The sequence below is a fragment of the Diceros bicornis genome, chromosome 3 (genome assembly GCF_020826845.1).
Source record: "Diceros bicornis minor isolate mBicDic1 chromosome 3, mDicBic1.mat.cur, whole genome shotgun sequence".
Lineage (NCBI taxonomy): Eukaryota > Metazoa > Chordata > Mammalia > Perissodactyla > Rhinocerotidae > Diceros > Diceros bicornis.
Window position 1 is genome coordinate 31,922,844 of NC_080742.1, and position 19,295 is coordinate 31,942,138.

The 19,295-nt window shown below is 37.0% G+C and overlaps 1 protein-coding gene and 1 long non-coding RNA gene across 3 annotated transcripts in view; both read right to left on the reverse strand.

The window, feature by feature from the left end:
- The window catches only part of SGCE (sarcoglycan epsilon), a 66,298-nt gene that overhangs the window by 45,873 nt on the left and 1,130 nt on the right, over positions 1-19,295 (reverse strand). The window lies entirely within an intron of this gene.
- On the reverse strand, positions 9,852-13,529 carry LOC131394395 (uncharacterized). Its single transcript, XR_009216116.1, has 3 exons — positions 12,625-13,529; positions 11,881-11,954; positions 9,852-10,822 (listed from the first exon to the last, which is right to left on the reverse strand). It is a non-coding gene; the product is annotated as an uncharacterized LOC131394395 (long non-coding RNA).

Here is a 19,295-nt window from a genome sequence, read left to right on the forward strand (position 1 = left end):
CCGACTCACCGCTTCTCCGGCCATGCTGAGGTTGCATCCCACATACAGCAACTAGAAGGATGTGCAGCTATGACATACAACTATCTACTGGGGCTTTGGGGGAAAAAAAAGGAGGAGGATTGGCAATAGATGTCAGCTCAGAGCTGGTCTTCCTCACCAAAAAAAGAGGAGGATTAGCAGGGATGTTAGCTCAGGACTGATCTTCCTTACAAAAAAAAAAAAAAAAAGAATGATGAAGAAGATTTTTAAATATGTTTAAAATATAAAGATAACATGGAATAGCCACTTATCTGGTATAGCTTTTAAAATAAACTTTTGCCTAAGCAACTAGATATTTCAATTCCTCAAAATCTTATTTACAGAAGAGACACCTCTCCCTTGTTAAAGTTAAAAACTGGACCATTATTTAAAGTTACACAAAAAATAAAATTTTTAAACTTATTTTACCATATGATCATCCCTGATAATTAAAAATTCTAAGTACTGACAGGAAAAATAAGACTTGTCTTATATTTTATAGTTTTAACAGCTAAAAGCTCTTCATGAAGCTCAGAGCCCCTGCATACACAGCACTTCAAGAAGCTGCTACCGGGGCCGGCCCCGTGGCGTAGCGGTTAAGTGCGCGCGCTCTGCTGCTGGTGACCTGGGTTCGGATCCTGAGCGCACACCAATGCACCACTTGTCAGGCCATGCTGTGGCGGCGTCCCATATAAAGTAGAGGAAGATGGGCATGGATGTTAGCCCAGGGCCAGTCTTCCTCAGCAAAAAGAGGAGGATTGGCATGGATGTTAGCTCAGGGCTGATCTTCCTCACCAAAAAAAAAAAAAAAAAAAAAGAAGCTGCTACCAATGAATTGGAATTGATTATGAGATGAATCCCATTTGCTATCTCTACATCAAGAGAACTCATTTCAGGGTTTTCAAAGCCTGATGTATTTACGGTTCCCTTCTAGTTTATTTTTTAACGTGTTATTTTTATAGTCAAATTGAAATTTAATTACTAAAACAGATAAATAGAAAAATATTTTGAGAGACATCAATATACAGCCAGGTACACAACCTGTTTTTTTTTTTCTCACTGAGATTTACCTTGCATTTTATCAGTCCAGCCTCATAAATCTTGGCTTTCAATCAAAAGCTTCTCTCAGCAGTCTGCCCTTCACCTTTGAGTTTACTCAACATCAAAGTCCTGCAGGCCACTCATCTGGCCGTGGTCAGCTATTGTTTTTATTTCAGTCACAGATAGCCCACACCTAGGCCCTAGAATTCATCACAGGGAAGGCATTAAATTGCCTTTTTAAACTTCATTCTTCTAAGAGATATGGCTATTTTTCTTTATGTGAGGTAGAAGAGAAACCAATACTTGGATCTTTTTCTACAAAGAGCAGACAGGATTCTTCATGAGACTTTTGCCCCCAACAGAAGCCACTTACCGAAACCATTTTTCCAAACTGAAGTTAAATATCTTAATTCCCCATATAAAGATAATGTGTGTTTGTTTTGTTGTTTTTTTCTTAAATGTCAGTTGGAAAGTGATTGCAAATCATTGTTAACTGGTGATCAATAAACTTAGTCTCATAGAACGCTGCAGCTGAAAAAGGTTTTAGATGTCATACCGTCCGGGCATGCCAAATATCTTTCTCTGCTGAGAGACAGATCATAGCCATTACTTCCTATGTAGATATGGCCTCACATTCTACTCAACCCAGAATTCCTGATGGATACTACCAACTGGAATTGGCATGCATTTGCTCTCCTGGAGAATTCAGTCCTTCATTTTTTTTTTCCCCCCAAAGCCCCAGTAGATAGTGTATGTCATAGCTGCACATCCGTCTAGTTGCCGTATGTGGGACGCGGCCTCAGCATGGCCAGAGAAGCGGTGCGTCGGTGCGCACCCGGGATCCGAACCCGGGCCGCCAGCAGCAGAGCGCGCGCACTTAACCGCTAAGCCACGGGGCCAGCCCAAGTCCTTCATTTTAGAGACAACAAAATTGAACCCAGAGAGACTAAGTGACAGGCTCAAGCCTACGGGACTACTAAGAGGAAGAGCCAGGACTTGAACCCGGGGAGTCATGTATTTTGTTGATTTGAAAACATTAGGTAATATATTTGGTGCCTGTACATTATATTATTACAACCCACCACAGTAAGCTAATTACGTTGCATAACACCTTAACTTTCTTAATTATCTCTCTTGTTTTACTATGAACCAGAATTTAACCAGGTAATCCAAGTTCATTCTGTTAGTTCATGAAGTTGTCTTAATTATACTGCACCATTGGAAGAAGTAAGTTAACAATCACAATTTCAAGAAAAAACAAACCTGAACTTTCTTTTGTTTAAAGAAAGAAACAAACCTGAAGTTTAGGAGGAGACATTCCAGCCCTCACAGCCAGAGCCTAGAAGGGGAAACTCACACCTCTGGTAGATGATCTTTTGAAGTCCTGAAACTTTGTGATTCTTCCTCCTGACTTTGCCACCTTTCAGAGGCAAAGGAGTATACATATTTTCAACGCTAGGGGCACTTTGGGCTCCTCTCCAATTACAGAGGAAAAAAACTCATCTAGAGAGATATTTCTGTCTTTAAGCCATGCAGGCCCTTGACTGTCCGTAAGCTAAGCAGGAGCCTCCTTTAAGATGGCAGAAGAGAATTCTACTAAATTATTCAGAGTACATATTAATGTATTCCCATACATGTCCTGTTAAAGTGTAACATTTAAGTTGAAAATAATAAGGAAATGAAGACACAATCATTTTGACTGTCTTTGTGTCTTAGGAAAAAAGCAATGAAATTTTATCAGTAAACCTAAGGATAACCCATTTTAGAATCTGAGTTGTCCTAAGTAAGAAAGGAGAATTTGAAGATGTTCATTTAAATGAAGTATATAAATAAGTAATGTAAAGGCTTATTCTTTTTTTATTTAAATTATTTCAGGGGTAAATTTTAAGTCCCTCTACCCCTTCCCAGGAAAAAGAGAAAAGAATACATATTCAGAGTGCTCTTTATAATTTTTATAACTACTTAATGTGTGTCAAGGTAGAATGATACCAAATATGTTGGTCTGAAACGTTCCAAACTCCTTAAAATCCTATTTACAGAAGAGGAACCATCCCACTGCTGAAGTTAAGATTTAAAACATTATTTAAAAAGAAAGCTACACAAAAAATACAATTCCAAACTTATTTTACTATATAAGCGCTCTTATAATCTTTTGTGCTCTCTTGAAATTGTCAAAAAGAGATAACTGGGATTTATGGTGAAAAATATCTCAAAGAACATGTAATTTCTGAGCTAACATTTAAAATGGCCTTGCTATATAACCTACTAGAAACAACTCTCTTCATACAGTTGATGAAACTTATTACTCTCCGTATAAGATATTTTGATAATACAGAACTATAATGATGGGATTTAAATTGGATGAAGAGACCAAGAAGGAAGAAGCTAAAGGATGAACTCAAGAGAAACTGAGGAAATAAGAGAATGTGGTAACCTGAACTGGTCAGCCAAGAACCACTCCTCCAAGGTGCCCAGGACGTTTCATCTGGCAGTAAGGCCTTTTTATCACATAAAATTACTGTTCTTTTGGAAATATTTTTAAATTGTTGTCATTTTTATAGACACTTCAGTTGCCCCAAAGTTATGGAAACCAGGCTACTATTCTGCTAATGGTCATGACCACACGCAGCCAAAATTTTGTGTGTGTGTATGTGCGATGGTGTTGGGGCGGGGGGGGAATCGTAAAGGCAAATAATCAAGAAATATTAAGTAAAAGCTCATCATGATGATTGGTATTTTGAAAACAACTAATCTTTCGGTTAATAAGTAAGTCTTTTTCTCCCCGATGAAATGCATTATTTCAAAGGTCTGGCATATTGCTAACGGACATATTTATAGATAGGGAAGAAAAATTTAGAAAGAACAATCAGTCATTCAAAGGTCAGGTCATTTTTTCAATAGAAAACAAATGCCATCTAATTATTTAATAGTAAAACATATCTATTTGGTTTTGCAACAAAAATCATTCAAAAAATCACCCACAATTAGCCAAAATACTTTATGACCATTTTTCTAAGGTTATATAAATACTGTTTTAAAATGATTTATGTTAAATATACTTCTTAATGTTTTTCAATGTTATAAATAAATTGTTATAAAAACCACACTGGGACAATTTTTGTAAGTGGCAAGCTAGTGACTGGATAAGGGGCAACGATAGGTTAAAAACAAGAACTATTTTTAGGCAAAACTACAGCAAAGGGAAAAAACTTGGAAAATAATGGATTAAGAACATAGAGGATCAGAAGTTTTAGAAGATTAGGAAAACAAAATTTTATTTTTTCAGATTAACTTATCAAAAAAAAATCCACACGACTTAAAAAAGCAAAAGGAATATTGGAAGCGGACATTTAATTGACTCCCCAAAGGGGATTTAGATTTACAACCTAAACTCACCATCTTTCTTCCCAGCAGTCATTGTTCTGCTGATAATAAAATTGCTGGCCTGTTTGGTCTTCCAGTTAACTGTTCCATTTATGCCATCAGCACAGCTTAATAAAAAAGCTTTTCAGAATAAAACAAATGCATGAAAAATGAAATTAATGTCAAATTAAATGACTATCACAGATCACCTACTATTAACTGGAATCAGATTCCTTCCAGCCCAGCTAGCTGTTTAATTCCATCAAATAAATATTTGTTGCATGTTAATACAAGGAAGATATGGGGATACAAGGTAAACAAGTTCCTGCCCCCAAGGAGCTTACAATCTATAGGGATTGATAATTCATGAACGGAAATATATATGTAATATATAATATAGTATATATATAATAATTACACACACAATGGTAGAAAGCATAAGTGCTACAAAAACACTGAGGGGAGAAGCAATCTTCCCTGGCTAGGAATGTTGTGGTACGTTTAAAGTATCTTTTACACTCACAGTTGATTCCTGGAGACTTTACACTGGCAGCAATGAATAGAATTGGGGTTAGGGGATATTAAATAAGGGGCTATCTCTGGAGTGTAGGCTAGCAGTCAGCTCATAAATCAGCGGTTGAAGCAAAAGAAAAGTATAGGTGGGGCCAGTTACAAGACATCATGGAGATAATACTGCCAGTACTTTTCAAAATTGCCAGATGTGGACTAGAAGGAGAATCAAATGGCTATGAATTTTTGATCCAGAATGACACATTAGGAGCTCCCTAAAAAGAAGTAAATTTCAGGAGAAAGATGATAAATTTAATTTGGGATATGTTAAACTTGGGGTACCAGTTGAATATCCAGGTAAAACCATCTAAGAGGAAGATGGTTATAGAGATCTGGTTCATAAGAGAATCTAATGCAGCTTCAGATGAGGATTTGAAGTTCACCTCCATAAAAATGACTGTTGAAGCCAAAGCTGAATTGCAATTCCTTAAGAGATCAAGCTCTTGGGTAACATGGAATAGGCCCTCATGTACAAAGTGCTCTGGAGAAGATACACATTCATGTTCTTGACCCATTCATCTATCCCATATCCCATCATCATCTTCTTTGACCTTAGAACTACCAGTCTTACTGCTTACTCTCCCATTTTTCATCTTTACCATTCAGACTTGATATCTGGGCACCATTTTCGTAACTACAACATTGGGTCTCCATCTCATTCTCCCTTCCTTTAGCCATCTCAGATATGTTCCCTCTGGATTCAGCTCAGTCCAGGAATCCCCCGGGGTGTACCCCATAGTTTTGTCCTAGCTTCTGGAGCTGAAAGATAACACAAAGGAATGCACAAAAAGTAGAAGGGACAGCAAAGCCAGAAAAACATGTTAATAAACACACTGGCCTAGCAAAAGCAGAGGATGATTCAGCAAAGAAATAAGAGATGAGGTATTCAGAGGGTGGACAACTAAGCCTGAAGTGTCATATATGTCAACAGAAGAAATATTAAGAAAGAGAGTGTGCTCAACATCTTCACCTATTGCAAAAAGGTCAAGAAGGATGAGAGCTTAGAACAGACTGCTGGATGTGAAAAGTGAGAAGTTACCTGTGACTCCTTGAAAGTGGAGTTCCAATAGAGTGGAGTTTCAATAGAGTGGCGGTAAGAGTAGAAGCCAAACTGCAAAAGGTCAAGATGTAGATGCAACAAATACAGTTAATCTTTCACGAACATTGGCTGGAATAGGGGAGCAAAGAGATAAAATGATATGATAGACTGAAGAGTAGCAAGGTGGAGAGAAGGGTTGGTCATTTTAGTGTAGGGAAACAGATTTTGTTCATAAGCTGGAGGAAAGACATAAGGAGAGAGAAAGAGACTGAAGATAAAAAGGAACATAATTGATGAGATACAATTCGAGAAAAACTAGAATAGGTGGGACCAAGCATATACAAGTACAGAAAATACTTCATCAATCAGAAAGTAAGGACAAGTGAAGACAAACGTGTTGGGGTACAGGAAACTTAATGTCCACAGGGCTTGGTAAATCAGAGAGGGAATGTATATTTTCTTTTCAAACTAATTTTCAGTGAAATTCCAAACTTAAACTAAGTTATGAGAAATAACAAGTTTCCTTCCAAAACGAAAAAAAGAATTCAGTTCAAAATCTAAGTTACTAAAAACAAACAAGCAAACAAAACCTCAGGTGATCATTTCAGTGATACCTGGGAGTAAAAAATCAAAGGCCACAGCACCGCAAAGCAAATAAACGACTTGGTTGATATTTAATTTTTAAAATACGTAAACTTAAGTATACTAATTTTACATCTACTAAAAGACCAATCTTATGGATGATTCACCTAATAAATGGTTGATTCACTTAATAACTGAAATTATGTCCTTTTAAATCTAGATGAAAAACACAGTAGTCATTTTCTAAATAATTTAAGCTAAAATAGGATCAGAAATGTTTATAGTCTCTGGTGGCAAAATACCCCAAGCCCCGCAGTGTTCTCCTGATCGCTGGACTCCAAAGGCGACGTGCTGGTTACATAAGAATCACCTGGGCAGCTCTCTAAAAATACATATTCAAAGGCACCCCAAAAAATACATAATAAAAAAAATTTAAAAACACACTCATGACTCCACCATGGAGAGTCTACGTAAATGGCTTACACAATTTCATCAGATGATTCTCATACACAAATATGAACTCCAGAAGACCGAGAGAAGACCTAGAGAACCCAAGGGTATATAGTATATTCAGTGAGTCACATCATATGTGCCAAATGTAGGGTTGACCTTAGAATTGAAAACCTCACCCACTTCTGCCTCCAACTGGCCCACAGATACAGTCAATTTGCAAGAACATGTAAGTCACTGCTGGACAGTGGAAAGTCCCAACCTAGAAAGACAGGAAGCAGGTGGCCAAATTCTTCTCTTCAACTTTCCAAAGAACAATGTACATATATGGACCTGACAAGCAACATTTACATTTAAACCCAACATCTTGCCAGGCCCTGAGCAAGGTGCTTTCATGCATGTTGTCTAGTTCATTCCTTACAAAACCAAACAAATCTATCAACATGTCTGAAAATTATAGAGGCTTGATCTTAAAGCAGAATGGAGTAAATCCTGCAGGCAAGCAGGCACTCTTTAAAGTTCTCCACTTTTCCATGGACTGGGGAGTTACCATAAAGAAAGAATGGTATGAGTGTCCAGACAGCACCCCTTTTGTTCTTTCCTTTAGTCTCGTCCAGTGGTTCTCAGACGATGTTGTACACAAGAATTATTGTTCAGAGTTATATACACAAAACTACACACACTGTATTTTATGGGAGATTTAAAGGATTTACTAGGATAACTTAAGCCTATGGGGATTTTTTTGTCTTACACTCTACTCCGGCTCTTAGAACCTGACTAACCCAGCATAAGATTTAATGCCACTGCACATCCTTGCTGGGTGAACCAACATATCATTGCTCATACCTTCCAGGCCCCGTACAAGGGCAGTCTAGTTGGCTTTTACAGGATTCAAAAGACAAATGTGACTGGTGCCTCAACTGTTAAAAAATAGAGGCAGGGTAAAATAGTTTAAACACATCCCACAGATATGGCCCTATTTTAAGGCCAGCATTGCTTTCCATGTATTCATTTTTTAAAAGTTCACATTGATCCATCTAAAGTCCTACTTTGATCACAGAAGACTGTAGTCCAACAAATCTAAATAAAAATACAATTTTTTATGGCCCAACTCGCAACAACTGTCATTGCAACAACTGTCACCAAAGGCAAGACCCAACGCCACAGATGGTGTGTCTGCCTAACCAGTCAAGTCCTTGATGGAGAAATCTCAATCACATGGAAATAACTATTTGTTTTTAATTGTGTGTCCAAGATCATGGATCCACTCGACTAACTTCTTGTATAGAAAATTACAGTAATCTGTACATTGACAATTGCAAAATACTCACTGAAAGAAGCTAGTATCCTAAAGTTTGATTTTCATTAGAAAAGGACCAAAGAATTTTTTTCCTATGAGAATATCATTAGTTAGGATGGGAAAATATGACTCAATTAAAAAATATCTATTCTATACATAACTTTCCAAGATTAAATCTGATGTGTAAAAAAATGTCAACCTGTATAGACTGGTTCTTGGACTCTTTCCAAAGATAATGGGCCATCCTCATACCTTGAAAGGAACTCCACTGTGCTCACTGGGTTCATGATAATCTATGCTACAATTGTACCTGGATGTAAGTTTTGCTCTAATTCATAAACACAAAAGCAAAGCATGACATGCATACTGCATTTACACAGCCCAAACCAAGAAGACTTTCACCTAATTAGCTAGCATACCAAGATATACAATTTAACCAATTCCTCAATGCTCCCTCTCAAAAACCATCAAAGCCTGAATTAATCCAAAGGTGGCTGGCATGCCCTTAAATTCCCTAGAAACCACACGATACTTAAGTTTGTCTCAAGATTCCATGATTTGCTCTGAGTCTTGTAGCAGCTTGACTACATTTCATCTGACCTGAGACAAGCACTTTCTGAAGAGAGACCACTCTTTCCCAAACCTGAATAATTTGCTGACTGGGGGACGAGGGGTATGCTATTTAATAAAAACAACTGAAGAGCTGTGAATAGTGACTGATTGCTGATGAGCTAATCAGAATGTCAAGGGATAGAAATAATGAATAATAACTTACTCCAACATCACTGTCTAAGTAAACAGCAGGATATGCCAAATGATATTTAATCTGATTAACACACTCACCGTAAAACCAAACCGTCAAGTCTTTCCCTGTCCACTGGTTAATCTGTCTCTTTTCATATTTTTCTCGAAGGGGATGCAGACTTTGTTTCCAGAAACTAGATATATAGCTCATGTCCTCTACATCTCTTTCCTTCTCTGACCATTCCCCATGTCACTGTGTTGCTCCCTTGCCCTATCCATTTTCTCTTTATGCAACTATCCTTGATACTTTTAAATTGCCTCTTATGTTAAAATATTGTTTTTACATTTTTCTCTCTAAAAAATGTTAATTGACATTATCATTAGCTACCATGCTTAGAGTGTTAAGTGCAAGGCACTACACTAAAGGTTTTATACGTATCAACTAATTTAATCCTTACATCATCAACTATGTGAAGTAGGCATTATTAGCTCCATTTCACAATGAGGATAAAAAGTCCTGGGAAATTCCGTAACCTACCCCAGGGCATAGGTTTAGTACATGGCAGAGTTGGATTTTGAACCCATTTCTTGGCTGACTGCAAAGTCCATGTCATCTGCTAGTCAATACTACCCCCAAATGGTTAAATGGGAGAGCAATTTGTAAACTATATATTTTTAATGTAATTTGAGATACTACTATTATTCCTAGTAGGTCATCTTCAACTTATTTTTGTTTCTAGAAAAAATAAGTTTCCCCTGACTGCTAGATTAGAAATAGCTAGCAATGAAGCAATGCCCATGGAAATTAATCCCACACATTATGCGCACACACACACACACACACAATCCATTAAAAGAAGAAAGCTAAAATGTTAGTTGGAACCTATGGAGAAAAAAAGGCTTTGCTTAGGAGGACTGTCCACGCCAACCTCTGAAGGGAGTCAGGAAAAGATATTCCTAAGAAAAGCATAACAGCAAGACGTTAAACCAAGAATGCCAGAATAAGAAGCTTCCAAACTTTATTAAAACAGAACAGCCGATCATGGCAGAACATGAGTAATAAGTTAACACAATTAAAAATTATTAGAATTTTATAATTTTAGCACAAGCTAGGTAAGATATTAGACTTTAGAGTGAAATAAAACTGGAGTACAGAAAGGTAGTGGTTAATATCAGAGTCTCTGGAGACAGACTGCCTGGGATCAAACCCCAGGTTTTGTCCATTGAGCAAGTTATTCAGTGTCTCCTACCTCAGCTTCCTCATCTGGCAGGGACAGAACGGTGCCCAATTCATAGAGACACTTCAAGTATTAAATGAGATAATACATTTAAAACCCTCAGAAGAGTGCTTAGCACATAATGATGTTCTCAAAATTGTGACCTATTCAATTACAGTTAATCTTCAAATAAGATGAAGAAAATTTTAGATTTATTTAAATGTGATTTTTAAAAAAAACAGATGTTCAAATGAAAAAAATTATTGTCACTACAGGTGGCATTATAGAATATATCCCTCTCTTTTTTGTTTCCATGGTCATGAGACACATGAAAAATGATAATATTTGTATGGCAGAGTGGAGTAAACGCTGGGAGCTGCTCAGGAGCAGAGGCAACAGCCCCGGGGCTCCAAGCATCCCCTACTCCACGTGGCATCTCAGCAAGTCTTCATTCCCAGCACTGGCCAAGGCATACTGGTTGAGCGCGGCAGCTGAACCCTTTTGAGGAAAGGCAGATGTAATAAGAAGCGAGTTACATTGACATTTGTACTCTCTGACTCTCATAAGCTCCTAAGTAGTTATTCTGAGGAAATAAGGCAACAAAAGCAAAAATTGCATGAGCACAAGATTCAACTTTGCATTACACATATCAAAATTGGGGGAAAAAACTAAATGTACAGTAAAAAAAGTATTGGTTTGATAGAATCGTTAATGGAAAAGGGAGGGTTATCCACTTCTCTTGGTAGTTTTACTCCTTTGCTCAAATAGCCCGACCAAGGGAGATACCGCGTTTCTACTGCCCAGAAACAGTACTGTCTGCGTTCTACCTCAGAAATATTGGACAAATAAGGAGCACCGGTGGGACCCTTAACAAAAGAGAGACATAATATATGCAGCAGTCATATGCATCATTACAATTTAATGTCCTCATCTGCAAAATGCTGGACTGTTTTGACATTAATAAAATTAGTGAAAGGCAGAATACCAAACAGTACGTAGACTAGGTGAAATCTGGGGTAATAGTGCAATCTAGTGGAAAAGGATTAAAAGGCAAAGTGTAAGAGCTACTGGGTTAGGGAAGTAAACCTGCCGGAAAAAATTCTGTTCAAAACAAAAAATATAATAATGCTTACGAGATTTTCCAATTAAGAAACCTCTGAAAGAGAAATACTCTCATATTGGGTGTTTACTAGAAACTGTCATTAATTTTCTGTATTATAGAAGCCATACATTTTCATTGTAATACATTCAAATAGTATAACCAGGAGGGTATAAAATATAAAAGTTCCTTCTCACATATTTATGGCCATCCCTCCCATGCCCCTGCCTAGGGTATCCACTCCTAATAGTCTTTGCATCCTTCCATATTCTGTACATATGCAAAAATACGTTTGTACACATATACATATAAACATACATACACCATGCTCTTTTTTACATAAAGCAATCACACTTTTTTCACTTAGCATATATCTTGAACATGTTTACATGATATCACATTTTAAGATTACATAGCTTTGTGTTGTATGGCTCAATCATAATTTATTTATCATCACCTTGAATCAGCCTGTCCAAACTCTGACTCCTGATCTTTCCCTTAAAGTCTGGTCGTCTTCTGGCATTCCTCATCCTGTGAATGGTGCCACCATACATCCTCATGAATATGACAGAAATCTAGAAATCATCCTTGACATCTCCTCCTGCCAACTCTACCCCAAATGCAATCTACAACACACTTCTGTTGTTGTTTATCCCTCAAAATGTCCCTTTTACCTTCATCTCCCCATCACCACCCTAGCCCAGAGGTCATCATCTCTATTCTAGATTCCTAAAGTAGCCTTCCACCTGGTCTGCTGCAATCTGTTCTGACCCCTCCAACTCTTTCTTCACAAAGCAGCCAAAGTGCTCTTTTTGAAATGCAAATCTGATCATGTCCTACTTAAACCCCTGCAAAGACTTCCCATTGGTTTTAGGATAAAGATTACACTCTTTAAGGTGGTCAGACAGGTCCTGCAAAATTTGCTCCCCCACCTCCTATCTAGCCTCCTTTTATATTGTGCTCCCCCTTCTCTCTGGGCTCCAACCTCACTGGACTTCTTCCAGCAACTTCTATCTGCCATGTCAACCTGCCCCAGGGCCACTATGGAGTTCCTCCTTTTACCTCAGATATACCTTTCCTCTTTATCTCACTAACAATAACTCATCCTTCAGATCTGAGTACTTCCTCAGAGAAGCCTTCCTTAATCCCCGTCTGGCCAAATCCCCTACTTAGAAATTCTAGCAGTGTTTGTAGCACTTACCATAGTTCTAAGGACACATTTATATGCGCGATTATTTGATTAATCCCTGTCAACCCTACTAATGTACAAGTTCCATGACGGCCAGGACTGTGTATTCCCCAGCATCTAACACGGAGTCTCAAGACCAGTCGACACCCAAAAAATAAATGAATAAAAGAACTATTAGTTAGTAAAGATGACCACTATTTTTCTAGTTTTTCATTATTACTATTACTACTACAATAAACATCCTTATTCTTTTATCTTTAAGCACTTTCATTGAGTATATCTGTAAGCTGAACTCCTAAAAGTGAAACAGCTAGACAAAAAACCACGTACATTTCACATTCTGATAAGCACATGTAGCAACCTGTTCTGTTTCCACTTCTGCAGGGCTGGTCTTTGACTAGAACCAACTCCATCACTACAGAAAAGGAAAGATACTAAAAGTGCTACATGGATTAACTATTTCATAGGAGAGAAAAGCCAATGTCATTTTACCGCTCGGCGAGAAACAACCAATTTGCTACGGAGGAAAAAAAAAAAAACCCTCGGGGCTAATTTTTTCTTTTCTTCTGCTTTCCAAGGTAAAAGATCAACTTTACTTCCATACCTATTGCTGAAGAAATCGGGAACTGAAATGTGTCACTGTAACTGCTATAGGAAAATTAACTGTAAGCTCTTCTTTCAAATTTGAAGCAAACCCCAAATCTCCATAATAATCAAAGTGATGACCAGATGAATGAGTAAAAAGCTAGAGAATGGGAAAGAATTTACACCGGAGCTGCCTAACTCCTAAACATTTTCTAAATGAGCAGCTTCATTTGTGAGCAAAGAAAAAGTCTGCCTTCCATGTCCCAACAGATGCCGTGGCGAGTCCTGTGGTACAGACTGCCAAAGATCTATTCCAAAAATCTGAGTAGTCCAAGGCAATTAAGTAGAAAGTGAGATGAGCTAAAGATGAGTGCTTTTTAAGTAATAAAACTCCTTTAAACTGCTATTGCATAAATATTGCAAAAAAATTCTCAGATGAAGAGATAAAAAATAAAAATTCTACCAAAGTGACCCAAGAAGAAAATAGCACGTTAGCCTTACTAACGTATTAATTTTTTCAAGAACATTAATAATCATGCCAGCAACTCATGTTTTGAGGCTACCTATTCATTTTTTGAGATAACTTCTTAAAGTTTTAAAATTAAAACACTGGGGATTATTTACTTCCCGAGCCCAGGAGCAGGAGCAAGCACTGCATTCAAGGAATTGCAAGCAGCCGGCTGCGGATCAGGTGAGCGAGAGTTGACAAGCCAGAACCTCCTCTTTGAGCATTTCTCTCTCGGAAATATGAGCTCAGCCCAGGAACGCCTGTGGCATCTTCAACAACTGGGAAGCAAGCCATCACAAGTTGCCCCGTGCGTTATTACAATCCCACAAAAGTGCACGGCACTTTCATAAAAGATAGAGAAAATAAGGAGAGGAAAAACCTGTTCAACATTAAACATAGACTTCACAGGGTCAGAGTTAGAGTGACCATATTTCTGATCTAACACTTTGAATGAGAAAGTTCTGGGTGTGGGAGGAAGATGTAGGAGAGAAAGAAACAGGAAAAAGTTGGTTAAAAAAAATTGTCTGAAGAATGTTCTCTGCTCTCTTCACATCTCTCATCAGTTTCCCTTAGTTTTCAAGGCTCCACGGCATAAAAATAATTTCTGGGGAGTCAGATATGTTACAGGTTATCACTCCTCAGAGGTAGGGTCCTGTGTGCAGTATTAATTTGTACTCCACAAATTACCAATCACATTTTCAAAGTTAGATATGGTTATCAAAATAAACAATAATTGGCAGATGGAGAGGATAGAAAAGTCTGCCCCAAGTCATGTTTGAGACACTAAGAATGTGCCTCTGAGGCAGTCAGAAAGCAGGCTAACCTGAAATGGAGAGAAGTTGAAAGAGCACAGGGACTGAAGTTAGTTTTGATTAAAAGGTTTTACTTTCTGTTGAAAAGCCAAAAATTGTAACTTTAAGTATTGCAAGGACATATAAGGAGAGTGAAAAACTGCAGAAGGAAGAATTATCCCACATTTCCCCCTGGGTAAAAGGATCTAGCAGCCGAGGGCTGAGCTGTCCCGGACCAGCGGCCAGTAGCAGCCTATTCCCCCTTAACCCTGGGCACCCCCAGCATCCATGGCCACTCTGCCCTAGCAACCTGCTCCCAGCAAGCAAGAAACACCAGGAAAGGACTAACTCTAGGAAGCAAGTTAAGGCCAGGATACTTTGCAGGGAAAAAAAAAAATCTTCAATTCTCTTCTCCGATTTTCATGTTTGAAATGGAATGAGAAGGGAAGCAGGAATGTATGAAATTGCCCAGTTGCAGCTATTTTCAAGTTGTAAGAGATCAACTTGCAACACGTAGGACTATTCTTGTCAGATAGTTTATCAGAAAACAAAATGTTTCCATTACAAGTGTCTTTGCTGTCCTACACTAACACGTTATCACGGCCTTCAAATTAAATATTCATTGCAAGAAAGGTGACTATTTCTGATATTTTAAAAGAATAGACCAAGTAAAGGTGTTAAGTTGATTCCCTTGCTAAGCTGCACTAACTGTTAGCAAGTCTCGAGTTGAAATCCATCTCTACCTTCCACTCACTGATGCTAGCTCTGCTTTCCGAAGCAAACAGAAGAGAGTTTACATCTACTTTTAGTCTTCAAGCTAAACATTTCCAGACCCTTTGAGGATACCTCCTATGACAGGATTACCAGACCTCTCACCATCCCCATGGACCGTTCTGGAAGTTGTCTAATTTGTCAGCATCTCTCTTTAAATGTGACAGCCAGAAATGGACACAATACTACAGATGTGGTTAATTAGAGCTGGGTCCTATTAATTTTTGTGACATATGGACACTATAGTATTACCAGAATCTAAATTTTATTTTATTTTTTGCAGCCACATCACGCCACTGGTTCATATTAACCCTTTTTCCTCTAAAATCGCCACTATATCAAGTCACCTCCTTTCTTACACACCAATGAATTATGATGCATTTACTGCTATAAAACACCTTTTTGCATAGCATTGCAGCCTATTTAAACCATGTTAACTCTAAATTCTGTTATCCATTTGTAACAGTTATCCCTTTTCAAGTCATCTATGGATTTTAAAGCAAGCATCCTAGATCTTCACCAAAGTCATTCACAAAAATGTTGAAGAAGAGAAGACCCAGGGCAAAGGCTTGTGATCCTTTACTAGGGACCACTCCCGGACCCAAACCCAGAAACCCACAAACCTGGCGGGTGCTAGTTCAGCCTGTTTCACGCTCACAAAGCAATCCTGCTGGTCTTACACATCACCTCACACACAAGAGCATCCTAAAGCCTTGACAAATGCTTTGCTGAAAGCAAGATTCACTTATCTTTCAAAACAAAGTGTAACAAATCTACACATATTAAAATTATAGTCATGTAAAGATGTATATGCACACAGAACAAAGAAGAGAAGGGACGGAGCATCAATGGAAATGTTTGTTCTAGTGTCAGACTGTGATTTTTTTCTTTATTCAATACTGTCTTTACCATAGTTGCATTGTTTAAAAAATTGAAGACTCGGAATTTGGCTTTGAGAGAATTTTGCTTGGAGGCAGTTCATGTGAAACAGCTTTAAGAGCATTGAGACTATATTTGATCCTATCAACCTGAAAACCCGAATCAGAAGAATATTCATTTGAAAAGACTTGTTGATACTTAGAAACACTAGCTTCTTTTCTTTGAATTTTGCATTGCTGCTTTCCGGTTAATGTTTCTGGAAATCAGGGAGATAGCAGACTGGAGAAGCGGATCCTGAAGTTTAGAAAAAGCCTGGATGTTTTGTGTGTGTGTACGAGTGTGTCTGTCTGTCCATGTCTGTCTGTCTGTCTTGTCTGTCTCTGCCTGTCTCTGCTGGAGAGGGTGGAAAGAAAGAAAATCATCATGTTAATATTTCTGTGAAGCTCTGGACGAAAACAGAGCTGCAGCCTAACAATCTGTAATGGACACATAAACTCATATCATCTATTCACCTAGAGCCCTTTTTCACTCTAAAAGTAGGAAATGAGACCAGCAACAGAATTTGCACTTTGGTGTTTAGAACTGAAGTAAGGGTAAGTTTTAAGAAAACAGGGTCAGACAGAGTAAGTGCAAACAGTGAAAAAGAAAAAGAAACAATGTGGCTGGTTATTTGGGAGAAAATATGATCTATTAATACTTCACTTATTAGAATCCCAAACAATCTGAATATCTGAGAACTTTTTAACATGTCAGGGTTTCTTCACTGCTTCGGCATTTTGTTTAGAGCATGATTTTCATCAGTGGAAAACCAGTCTTAGAAACTGGATACATGTTATCTTGATCTCTTTGAGGTTGTCTCCCTCGTTTTCTCTGGTGCTATCCTTTGCTATTTTCAATGTCTGAGAGACAAGAGAAAATTCCACTTTGCTTAGAAATACAATTTGTTGACTGTACTAGAAGTTAAGCTAAATATATGAAGTAAATCAATAGCTTTTAGATTTATGGCAAACATAATAAATGGATAAAATGATCAAATACTAAGTCCAGTTAATATTTGACAACTGTTACTTTGCTTAGAAATAAATTTTCCCTACCATCTTAAAAGTCAAACCAAACGCATATGGTAAATCAGCAGGTTCATAGATCCACAGCAAATCGTCACTCAAAATAGATACAATGTCCAATTAGAAAGTCCACTTATTATTTAACAAGCGAAAATTCCACTTTGGTTTGAAATACTATTTTCCCACCACCTGAGAAATTAAGCTAAATACATGAGGTAAATCGACAGCTTCATAGACACATGGCAAATTGTCATAAAATAGGTAAAATGTCCAAATAGAAAGTCTAGCCATTACTTAACAAGTGAAAATCCCATTTTGTTCTGAAATACAATTTTCTCACTACACTAAAAGTTAAATACAGGTGGTAAAAAAACAGCTTTATAGACCCACACCAAATTCTCACAAAAGTGGGTTAAAATATCCAAATACAATGCCAAGTTATTATTTGGTAAAATAAATAACGCACATTAGCACCTCTTTTTGCTTTACATGTAGTCTTGTGAAAAATGGGTAAGAAATAGTCAACATTGGGAACAAATATTTGAGAAAATACAAAATGCACTTATGATACTAAACATCAAAAGTGTTTAAAATTATTGTCTATTAATTTTGGGGGGAGGGGTTTGACTTTTAACATTGTTTTGTAGTTTTACACAATAAAAAAATGTTATCTGAAGTATTTGTCTATTAAGGTATTTTGTTTTCATCTTAACATTGTTTTAGATAAAGTTTTCAAAATTATATATCTACTGATTTTTTTCCTTAGAAAATTCTATTTCTAAGCAAAGTATAAATTATTTCATATATAGAGGAATAAGAAACACAAGGAGATACACCAAAATGATAACTACGTGTATGTTAGAATAGTGAGATCAAAGGAAATTCTCAGTTCTCTGGTTTTAAATATTTATGTACTAAGGTTGTTCATTTAAAATTTTAGTTAGAAAAAGTAATTAATATTATTTCCTTTAAAAAAAACTCTGCCAATTTAATGTTATTTGATAGTTAAGCCTCCTTGGAAAGAAAATAATGGAGGAAAATTTGATCCCACTTTAATTTTTAACTCTATAAAAAAATATATTATTTAGGTACACATATACGCATAGAGAAAGTCTGAAAAAGTAGACTTCATCATGCCTACTGGGGTTATCTCAGGATGAAGAGGTTACAGGTGATCTTGATTTTCTTCTTGATTTTTTTCCAGTTTTCTGGAGTTTTTTTCCATGAATTTTGTACAATGAATAGAAATTACTCCTATTATGATAAAAATAATACTAACTTTTTTTTTTAACCAAAAAAAATGCTGGTTAACATTTTGAAAAAAAAAGTAAATTGATTCAAACTTTAAAAGTCTTGGGATAGATTTTTAAACTTGAATTTTCCCTACCATCTATACTGGTTTTTAATCTCACTTTTTAGAAAAAGAATGTCTATAGGTTAACAACTAGGTGAAGTAACTTTTCTGGATAAAAAAAAAAATGCTAAGAATTTGACAGTCTGGTGGTCACCAAAACAGTACTCTAGCAAACGTAAGAAATTCTGAAATTATTCTATCTTGGAGAAAAGGGTGAACATCTTAAAGATTAAAAGGCACTTCCGAAAAGTATAATTGTGTTCACTCAACTTCCTAGAAAAATATCTTTCATTGTTGGAAATCTGCACTTCATTCATCCATGTATCTGAGAGTCCACATTTTATTTCTAATAAAAAGTAAAATCTCAGCGTGCTACAGTTTTGTTTATTCCTAGAAAGGCTCGCCTTAAGTGCGATCCCTGCTACTCTGCCACCTACAATGGGTCAAATTCTTCTTTATCCTTTAAGCATAAAATAATCTGTAGCGATGTTACTAAAATATGCCCAATTTTAGCCTCCAAATACGAATGTGTCTCATCCGTGTTTCAGGAACCTCACTCAGTTGTGGACAATTTGGTTTTCCATTTTAACTTAAACTTCTTTTACTAAGATTATCAACAGATTGTCCGTTTTCTCTGCGCCTAACACTTTGAGGCGCTTAAATGGAAATCCGTGTTGAGGCTTTTTTTTTTTTAAGCATCCTTCATCAGTATTTTAGAGTCTTGTAACTCA